This window comes from Calonectris borealis, chromosome 1, assembly GCF_964195595.1.
Source record: "Calonectris borealis chromosome 1, bCalBor7.hap1.2, whole genome shotgun sequence".
In the NCBI taxonomy this organism is placed as follows: domain Eukaryota; kingdom Metazoa; phylum Chordata; class Aves; order Procellariiformes; family Procellariidae; genus Calonectris; species Calonectris borealis.
The window spans coordinates 73,383,503-73,391,642 of NC_134312.1; positions in this window are offsets into that span (position 1 = coordinate 73,383,503).

The following is an 8,140-nucleotide window of genomic DNA, read 5'->3' on the forward strand; positions in this document are numbered from 1 at the left end:
TGTCTCACAGTGCAATTCTGCAATTAATGTTTGTGCTACGGTTGTGTCCCAAGAGTCCTTGCTGCATAAGAAGCACTGTGCACACATGTGCACACACGTGTGCACATGCACAAACTGGCAATCTCTACTGCAAGATGCATGCATTCGAGGTAGGGCAAGATATATATTGCCAAGCAGGAAATCAGTAAGAAATAATGATGGCTGCTGCTAAGCATATTCAGGGGAGATTTGAAGAAAACTAGAGAGCTAATTTTGAGCATCTTTACAGTTTTGGGAGGAAAACCTAGACACTTTTTTCATTGTTGTTTTTGAGGGGAGAACAATTACTCGGTGGAAAGATGTACATGAATGTGTTTCAGCAATAATCTGTCACTGCAGCCACAATTTTTACACATTGAGTAAGTAAAATTAAATGCATACATCTACTCTTTTAACCACTGCTGTAAATATACCCATAGCTCCCTTTGCTTAACCCTTTGGAAAAGCAGGCCGGTTTTATTCAGGTGCCTCCCTTTACATACTGAAGTTTTGAACATTAGGAGCAATGCCTCTAAACCCAGAGAGGCATAGTTTACAATTCACAAAACTGGAAGTTGTTGCAGCAATTTGGGGGGGTGGGAGAGTTGGTTTTCTTTGTGTGGATGGTTTGTTTTTTTTTTTCCTGGATACGTGGGGTTTCTTGGCAAACAGCGTGAGAAAAAAAAGTTTTATCTTTCACACTTAAAATGCCTAAGCCGGACCCCTCTTTGTATTGCTGATTCAGCCCAAGCCAGGCCAGGTAAGGCCCCAGCAGAGATGGCCTCAGCAGCAGTACAGGTACCTGCCAAACAGACACCTCCCTGTGTTTCCAGAACTGAGACCTTACTAGCAACATAAGTTTCTTGCAAACATTAAGCTCTGAGCTTCATAAAAGAGCATGAAAAGGGAGGAAAATTATAAATAGTGCTCTTTCAGAGTAGAATGGATGCAAACAAAGAAAAAGAAAAGCTGAAAACATTTGTATGATGAGCTCTGGGAGAGCAGAAGCGAATCAAAGGTTTGATGAAAAGTTTAAGAAATTATCTTCCCCCCCCCCTAAAAAAAACCACAGAAAAGCTGACATACTACGGACTGCAAAATAAATTTACTGTGTTCAGTGCTGTGTGCCATGGGTGAGAGAAAAAAGGCACAAAAAGAAGAAAAGCCTTGTCCTATTTTGCTACTTTCTGTGCCTAAAGCAGACCAGGGAATTATTTTTGTCTTTTCTGTTAGTGCACAGGAAAGTAACTACATTGAATCTTTTCCACTTATTAAAAAGTACCTGATGTCCAAAACCAATATAGAAATACTTTTGGAGCTAAGCATGCTTTGCTTAAGGTGCTTTTAGGTGAGTGTCTACATCTCAAGACAAAGCTGAAACACATAAGAGAAGTGGTTTTCCAAGGCTGTGTGTGGTGCCACGAGCTTCATGTCTGAATCAATGCAAAGCATGAGAAAGGCTCATTTGGCTTTTATGTAGTATGTACTACCCCGTGGATGTTACCCTAGTTTTATTCTGAAGCAGGATCTACATGCAATAAAATACATCACAGGCATATGACAAAATACGAAGACAATAACTTTAACTGTCAGTTTTATTTTGGTGACAGGTTATCTACTGGTGCAAATCTATCCACTGTGAATAACTTCACTTACCCGTCCAAACTGGCAAGTGGGCTCATTAGTGCTCAACTGAAACAGTCGTAAAGATTAGCCCTTTTCTTTTATTTCAGAATTCATAAAGTGGATTTCTTGGCAAAATGGCCATCTGTCATGCATTTTATCCATAGCAGCATAACATCAAATGGTGACTTCAGTTTTAAACATATGAATTTTCTTTTCTAATAAAATTCTTGGAATTTAAAAAATGCCATTAATTTAACGTACCAGTGTGAAATATTCTGGAGTAATGTCAAAACACAAGGGCCACACTACAGGACTGTGCAAGCCCACAGTGTGTGCCCTGTTGGATTATGGTCACAGACCAGACCAGGGATGGACCACTGATGGATTACTCACTTCAGGGGTAAATGTCCATATGCAGTCAGATCTCTGAAGTCTTTCAAAAAATTCATCTGGAATCTTAGCAGTTACTCATTATTTTTAAAAGATACTTGCTAGTGGTCAGTAATAGCACTAGTTAGTTTTCTTAGTGCACCTTCTCATGCATGCTTTCTGGAATTCCTCACTTCCATACACACTAAGTACCTGCAAGTATTTACTTGCAAAAGCTCCTTAGTTTCCAATTATTCATACTATTCTTTTTTTTTTTCTTCTTGAAAACAGATTTTGAAAGAGAGTTCAATAGCTGACTCATTTCTGAATCATCATTAATTTCAGCCCACCAGTCTTTTTTTAATCCTCATTTTAATACATGGGATTTAAAGTTGTTTGTTGTTTTCATTGACTTCAGGAATGCATTGAGTTAGTTGAAAAGAAGCATTATGGAGGGTAAGAAATGCTTTTGCCATCCTGGTCTCATAACGGCCCTTATTCCAGCCCTGTTAGACAAATCCTCCTGGGCTATAAGAAATTCAACAGCTAGTTCTTAAGGTCATCCAAACTTTAGCAGGTCTAAAAGACCTGCCATTGGGTGAGCTGTCATTATCTCTACATTGATGACACTACTCAACAAGGGATGCACTTTGCTAGCTGGCAATCAATTTTGACTTGCAATACATGCCAACACTGGCATTCTTAGGCATTCATTGGAAAGCAACGGCAGACAATGCATTGAACAGTGGATTCCTGTTGTTCCTAAGAAGCTTCAAGGGGACTGAAGGTTTCAACAAATGTAAGATTGCAGAACAAAACTGCCTTAGCAGCAGGTACTTGTGGATGGATGGATGGGCAAACATTCAAATTCAGAATAAAATGTATCAAATTAATGTACTACCTAAATTATTTTCTCTCCTAAACCAGCTGATTTGGTGAAAACACTTAGCATAATACAGTGCAGAGTACATATAGGAAGCCTTTGCAAGACAGCAGCTCTTAAGTGTTATTTTGAAAGTTTAATTAAGAGGGAAAAGAGAAAAGACATGGGAATACAGGGAGCAGGATTGATTAACCAGACTAAATTGTCTGGTCCAGCTTCTGGCTTTAACAAAGTCTGCGAATAATCCAGCCCAGCTGATCCAAAAAGGCGACCTCTGGGTAGGGACAGCATGCAGGGCTAGGATTGTTTGTGTTGACACAGGAGTGAATACCTGCACTGTGCAATTTCAAGTTGAAGAAGGAGCAAATCATGTGTTAAGAAGTTACTTTTCTACTTACAATCATCTCTTTCCAAGTTGCTGTAACATATCTTCTACAGTGAGATCTCAATGACCAGCATTAGCTATTTTTGTTCCTCTTGCTCCTCTTTGCTCTTCAGTTTTTCTCTCAGACGGCATCTTCTGTGATCTGCAGAAACAAACGGAAATCATGGTATTTCCACTACAGTTTTCGTTAGTATCTTCAGATCTTAGATCAGTCTCCATCAATGCTATGTAGTCAGAGAAGAACAGAGGAAAACTGAGCTGGAAATAACTATTAGATTACACATAAAGATTTGAATGATCTGATATGAAAAGGAGTGTTCTTTATCTTCCAAAACTTCAGTAGAGGATCTGTTACCATCACATATGAACTCAAGGTAGCCATTTTTTGACATATTGAAGTTGAACAGACTACCTGGGATTTGGGATGGCTGCATTCAGTTCCTTGCTCTGTTACAAGAATGTCACAAGGCTAAAGCCAGTCAGGGATTGGTAAACATCCATTATCTTCAGAGGGGTTGAAACTGTTTGTGTGCTGGCTCTGAAATGACACTTAGAATATTCCTAAAAATTATAAGTTCAAATGTTTTAGAGATGTCCTGATTTTATTTTTTTTAAGAAATGCATTATTCTGCATGGCCAGTACTAGGCAGTAGATTTTTGGAGAATACTGAGTACTAATGCTTTTAAACTCAAAATCGTTAACTAAATTACCTAAAATAGGGCACCCAAAAATCTTCCTCTAAACTCATTATCATCTTTTGAATATGCAGATCAATACTTTTAAGCATTGATAGGACACTTCTTCACAGTCTCCTAAAGCCATATTTAATCAATTCTCTGTGCTTGCAATTATATTCATGTGCTGATGTGTTCCTTTTTCCAAACCAGGTATCCCAATGAGCCATTCTCCAGCTGATATAATATTATAATTGGCCATGATCATCTTGTATGATTCATACCTTCTGATAGTTATGAAAAATAAAATTCTATATAGAAATCTATCTATCTGTTATGTTTAGGAGAGGATTTTCTCACCCATGCGTCTGCAGCTTTAAAAAAGGTTGAAGCAATCAATACATAAAACCTAGCAGGTCTTCTCAGATATTTCAGGTCACATCATCATTGTTATTACTATAACCTGTTATTAGTACTGGAGTAATATTTCAGGTTTCCTTGGTCTTGTCAGGTTAAGTCAGGACTCAAGCACAAACTCTAAGATTATATATAGTACTAATATATATTGACCCTTGCTCTAGTCTAAGGAGAGACCAAGAGTGTCTGGATTTCTGGGGAAGGAAACTCCAGCAGAGATGGAGCCAGCTGACCCTGAAGCTGTGCTCCGAAAAGCCATGCAGATACAACCAACTCAAGCCGTGACTCACAGCTGTGGCAGGGAGGCTGCTGTGCTGGCAGGAGCAGCCCATGGGATGCAGGGAAGAGACCGGCATGTTCAGGCAGAGCTGTGCTCTCCCACTGTTTGTTATGAATCAGCACCCCATGTAGGGCCACCTCATAGCAGGACATCAGGCTCCAATGTCCCCATGTAAGTGAGCCAGACTAGCAACCCAATTTTGTTATCAGGGAGGCACATCCTGAGGGACGCAGTTAGGGCCACCAGCAGCTGCAAGGGACAAGCCACAGCTCTCTCCCACAGGGCTGCATATGGACCCTCTGTAGGGAAGCTCAACAGCCATGGCTGAAGGTATATTGAGCCACCTAAAAGCAGGGTATTCTTGGAGATTGCCTTCTGGCCTCATCTGAAACTGCATTAATACCTCTCCTGTGAAAATGCCATCTGAGCTATAGGAGTGGCAGAACTCAGTAATGTATAAGAAATCCAAGTCTGAGATCTAGTGTAATACTAATTTTAGAGGTAATACATAACATCAGTGTTCCATCGATGAGATGATAATAAAATAAATATACATTCAAACGAGATTAAGTCACTTACCATTTTTGCAGATAACAGGAAGAGCACTCATTCATTTACACAGCAATATGTCCTACTGAGAAACATGAAACTCTTCTGATGATTTCTTACCTGGCGATTTTAGAGGAGAAGAAAATGCTGCATTTTTATATAAATGCCTAATAGTGTAACATGGCTGAGGAGATTAATTATTTCGGTATGACAGTCACTGACTCAAATATCTCTGGTTTAAGATGCAGATTTGTTATAATAATTTTAGAAATAATTCTTAGACTTTTTCCCTGGATCACGTAAGTCTTATTCTGACCGAAACTCGAGGATTCCATAAGAATACTTTGCCTCCACCTGTATTTCCCTTATAACAATTTCTGTATAGCTCTCTTGTAAGTTTATTCCACTGATCTACCAAAATCTGCTGGCTTGATGATTCCTGGTAGTCTTGATCACTCAGGACTTACTACTTTTTTTTTTGTCACTAAATGTGGTAATCACTTTACAGCACCTTCAGAAGACCTAAGGAAAAAAGCAGCACTTCAGTCCCATTGGAAAACAATCCCAGGCTTTCTGTCTCCAGTCCCACACCACATCCACCAGGCTATGTACCAGAGACACCCAAAAAGCATCCAACGGGTGGGCCAGGCAGGAGCTCTCCCAGCAGGGGGCATGGGTGGGCGGCTGTGTAGGAAGCTCTTGCTTAACCATCAGCTTCAATCTCTTGGACTTTCCAGTCTTTCTGGGTGGCTCCTTTGTTTCACCTACACCAGTGGAAGTCAACCCCTGCCTCAAGCAGCTCATCCCATGGAGGAGGAACAAGTCCCAGGAACTAAAGTGCAACCGTAAGTGCAGTGACATCATGGTTGGTCTCAGAGGACACCAACTTTACCACATGCCACACACAGCCTGTCCAAACCCACAGGATAACTCCACTGTGCTGCACTTGGTTGTGCCATGGATGCCATGCCCAGGTTTCATTTGATGCTTAAAGGAGTCCCTCCTACACGAGGGAGAAACTGTGTCCCGACTTTCTTAACCTGAGACTGCCACACAGGGTTTTCAGACCTAAGCTAAGGGCTGCCAGCTCCTGCAGGATGCCACTGGTGCATTAGGCAGGGCTTGGGCTCAAGAGTCCACCCTGTCCGTAATGCATATCTGGCCAAAGAGATGGACAAACACCTTAGGACACATCAGCATGCTTGCGTGTTTCCCACGATCACTCTCCACCCTCCACATCCATGGCCATAAACAAACAAATCATTTACCTTTTCTAAAAAGCAATCTCTGCCCTTACAGACCACTTTAACAGAGGGGTCTCATGAAGGAACCTGCTCAGCCTCAAAATTCAGGTGCATTTGTAGCAGGATTTTTTTGTTTTTTCTTCTTGGTTGACTTGAACTGCGATTAAGTTATGCTTTAGTAGCTTAGAATAAAAATATGAATTAATTAGAAAGTAAGACAGATAAGTAACTCTGGAGAAAATATAATGAGATTCAGACCTATATTAACAGTTTCAGCTAGAAAGAACTTTGACCGTATTCCACACTAAAGGTAAACAAAATGACAATATATTCCACAGTGAAAAATTGGTAGGCTAAATCTAATGTTACCATTCTGCTATATTGTTAAATTATTTGAAATGCTTTAAATTTAATTTGACAGCCTGAAGTATTTTCTGTTTATTCTGCCACAGCTAGTATTCTATTCCCAATTTATTTTTGTGCCAGGATAGACAGTACTTGTTGATAATGGGGACACAAAACCCATAGGAGGGTTTGGTCTTTGTAGGGTACGTGATCCTAATGCGTACAGAAAACTGTGGATTTAGGGCTGCTGGGGTTTTTTTCTCTTTGATAAACAACCAGAAAATATCATAAAAACAGGTAGTCATAGGTCATTATGTCTGCTTGATCAGATATCTAAAAGTAAAGAAATGCCAAATAACTGCACTGTCTTCTGGAATAAGTCTCTGTCTTCCATAGTTATTCTGACAGAAGGACTTTGATAATGCCATTAAAGAGCTTTTTGATAGCCTCAAACAAGAGTTGGGTAAACACAAGGTTCATGTCCTTAAACCTCCCACAATCTGATAAAAATTCACTGGTTTGGCTATTTCTTCATTGGTTTCAGTAGAATTACCATGATTTATGGCCCACCAAGTTGCTTGTAATGATCCCTAAACTACCTGGTTTGTCGTCTTTATTCAAAAGCATGACTGACTTGATGTAGTTGCAAATTTGCCTCCAAATAGCTTTCCTGGTTAATTATTTTTCTTACCACCTTAGAATACAACAGATTTCTCTTCCTTCCTGGAGCATCTTCCCAGTGATGGAGCTCAGAGGTGTCAGAGCTAGCTCTCAGCATGCTGACACAGCTATCACACAGGACAAAGATACCAGTTTTGATCCTAGAATCAGTAATGTGGCTTTGCAATCAAACCAGAGTCCCAGGGACCTCTCTGCCTCTCTGTTTGGTGAACCCTTGCCTTTGGAGCACGCAAAATTAAAAGGGAGAATGTCCCTATTTCCTCTCTATCGTGAGGGGCAAGGGGATAAAAATCTTTTGGAAAATGCCACTCAGTTAACCACCTATTTCATTTTTTGCACATTCTGTGTTAGTTGCATGTTGAAGAACAAATTATTCCCTTGAAGAAAGTTCTATCTGCTGTTCACAGGAGAGTGCTTAGACTCGCACACAAGAAATAGTGCATGTTGGGAACGTAGGCAAATGATATAGCCTTGGAGTTGGGAGTATACTGAGCCAGAGACTCATTTAATACCACCTGTGGCAGCACTTATGCTATTATCGATTTGGGACTGTTATGAAGAATGGTGTTAAGTCTTATTTGTTTGAAAAAGCTTGCTTTACCGAGTTGCGTCTGGGGTAAATATCTGGACATGAATCATCAGATCTGACCAGAATCTCATTTCTGGTC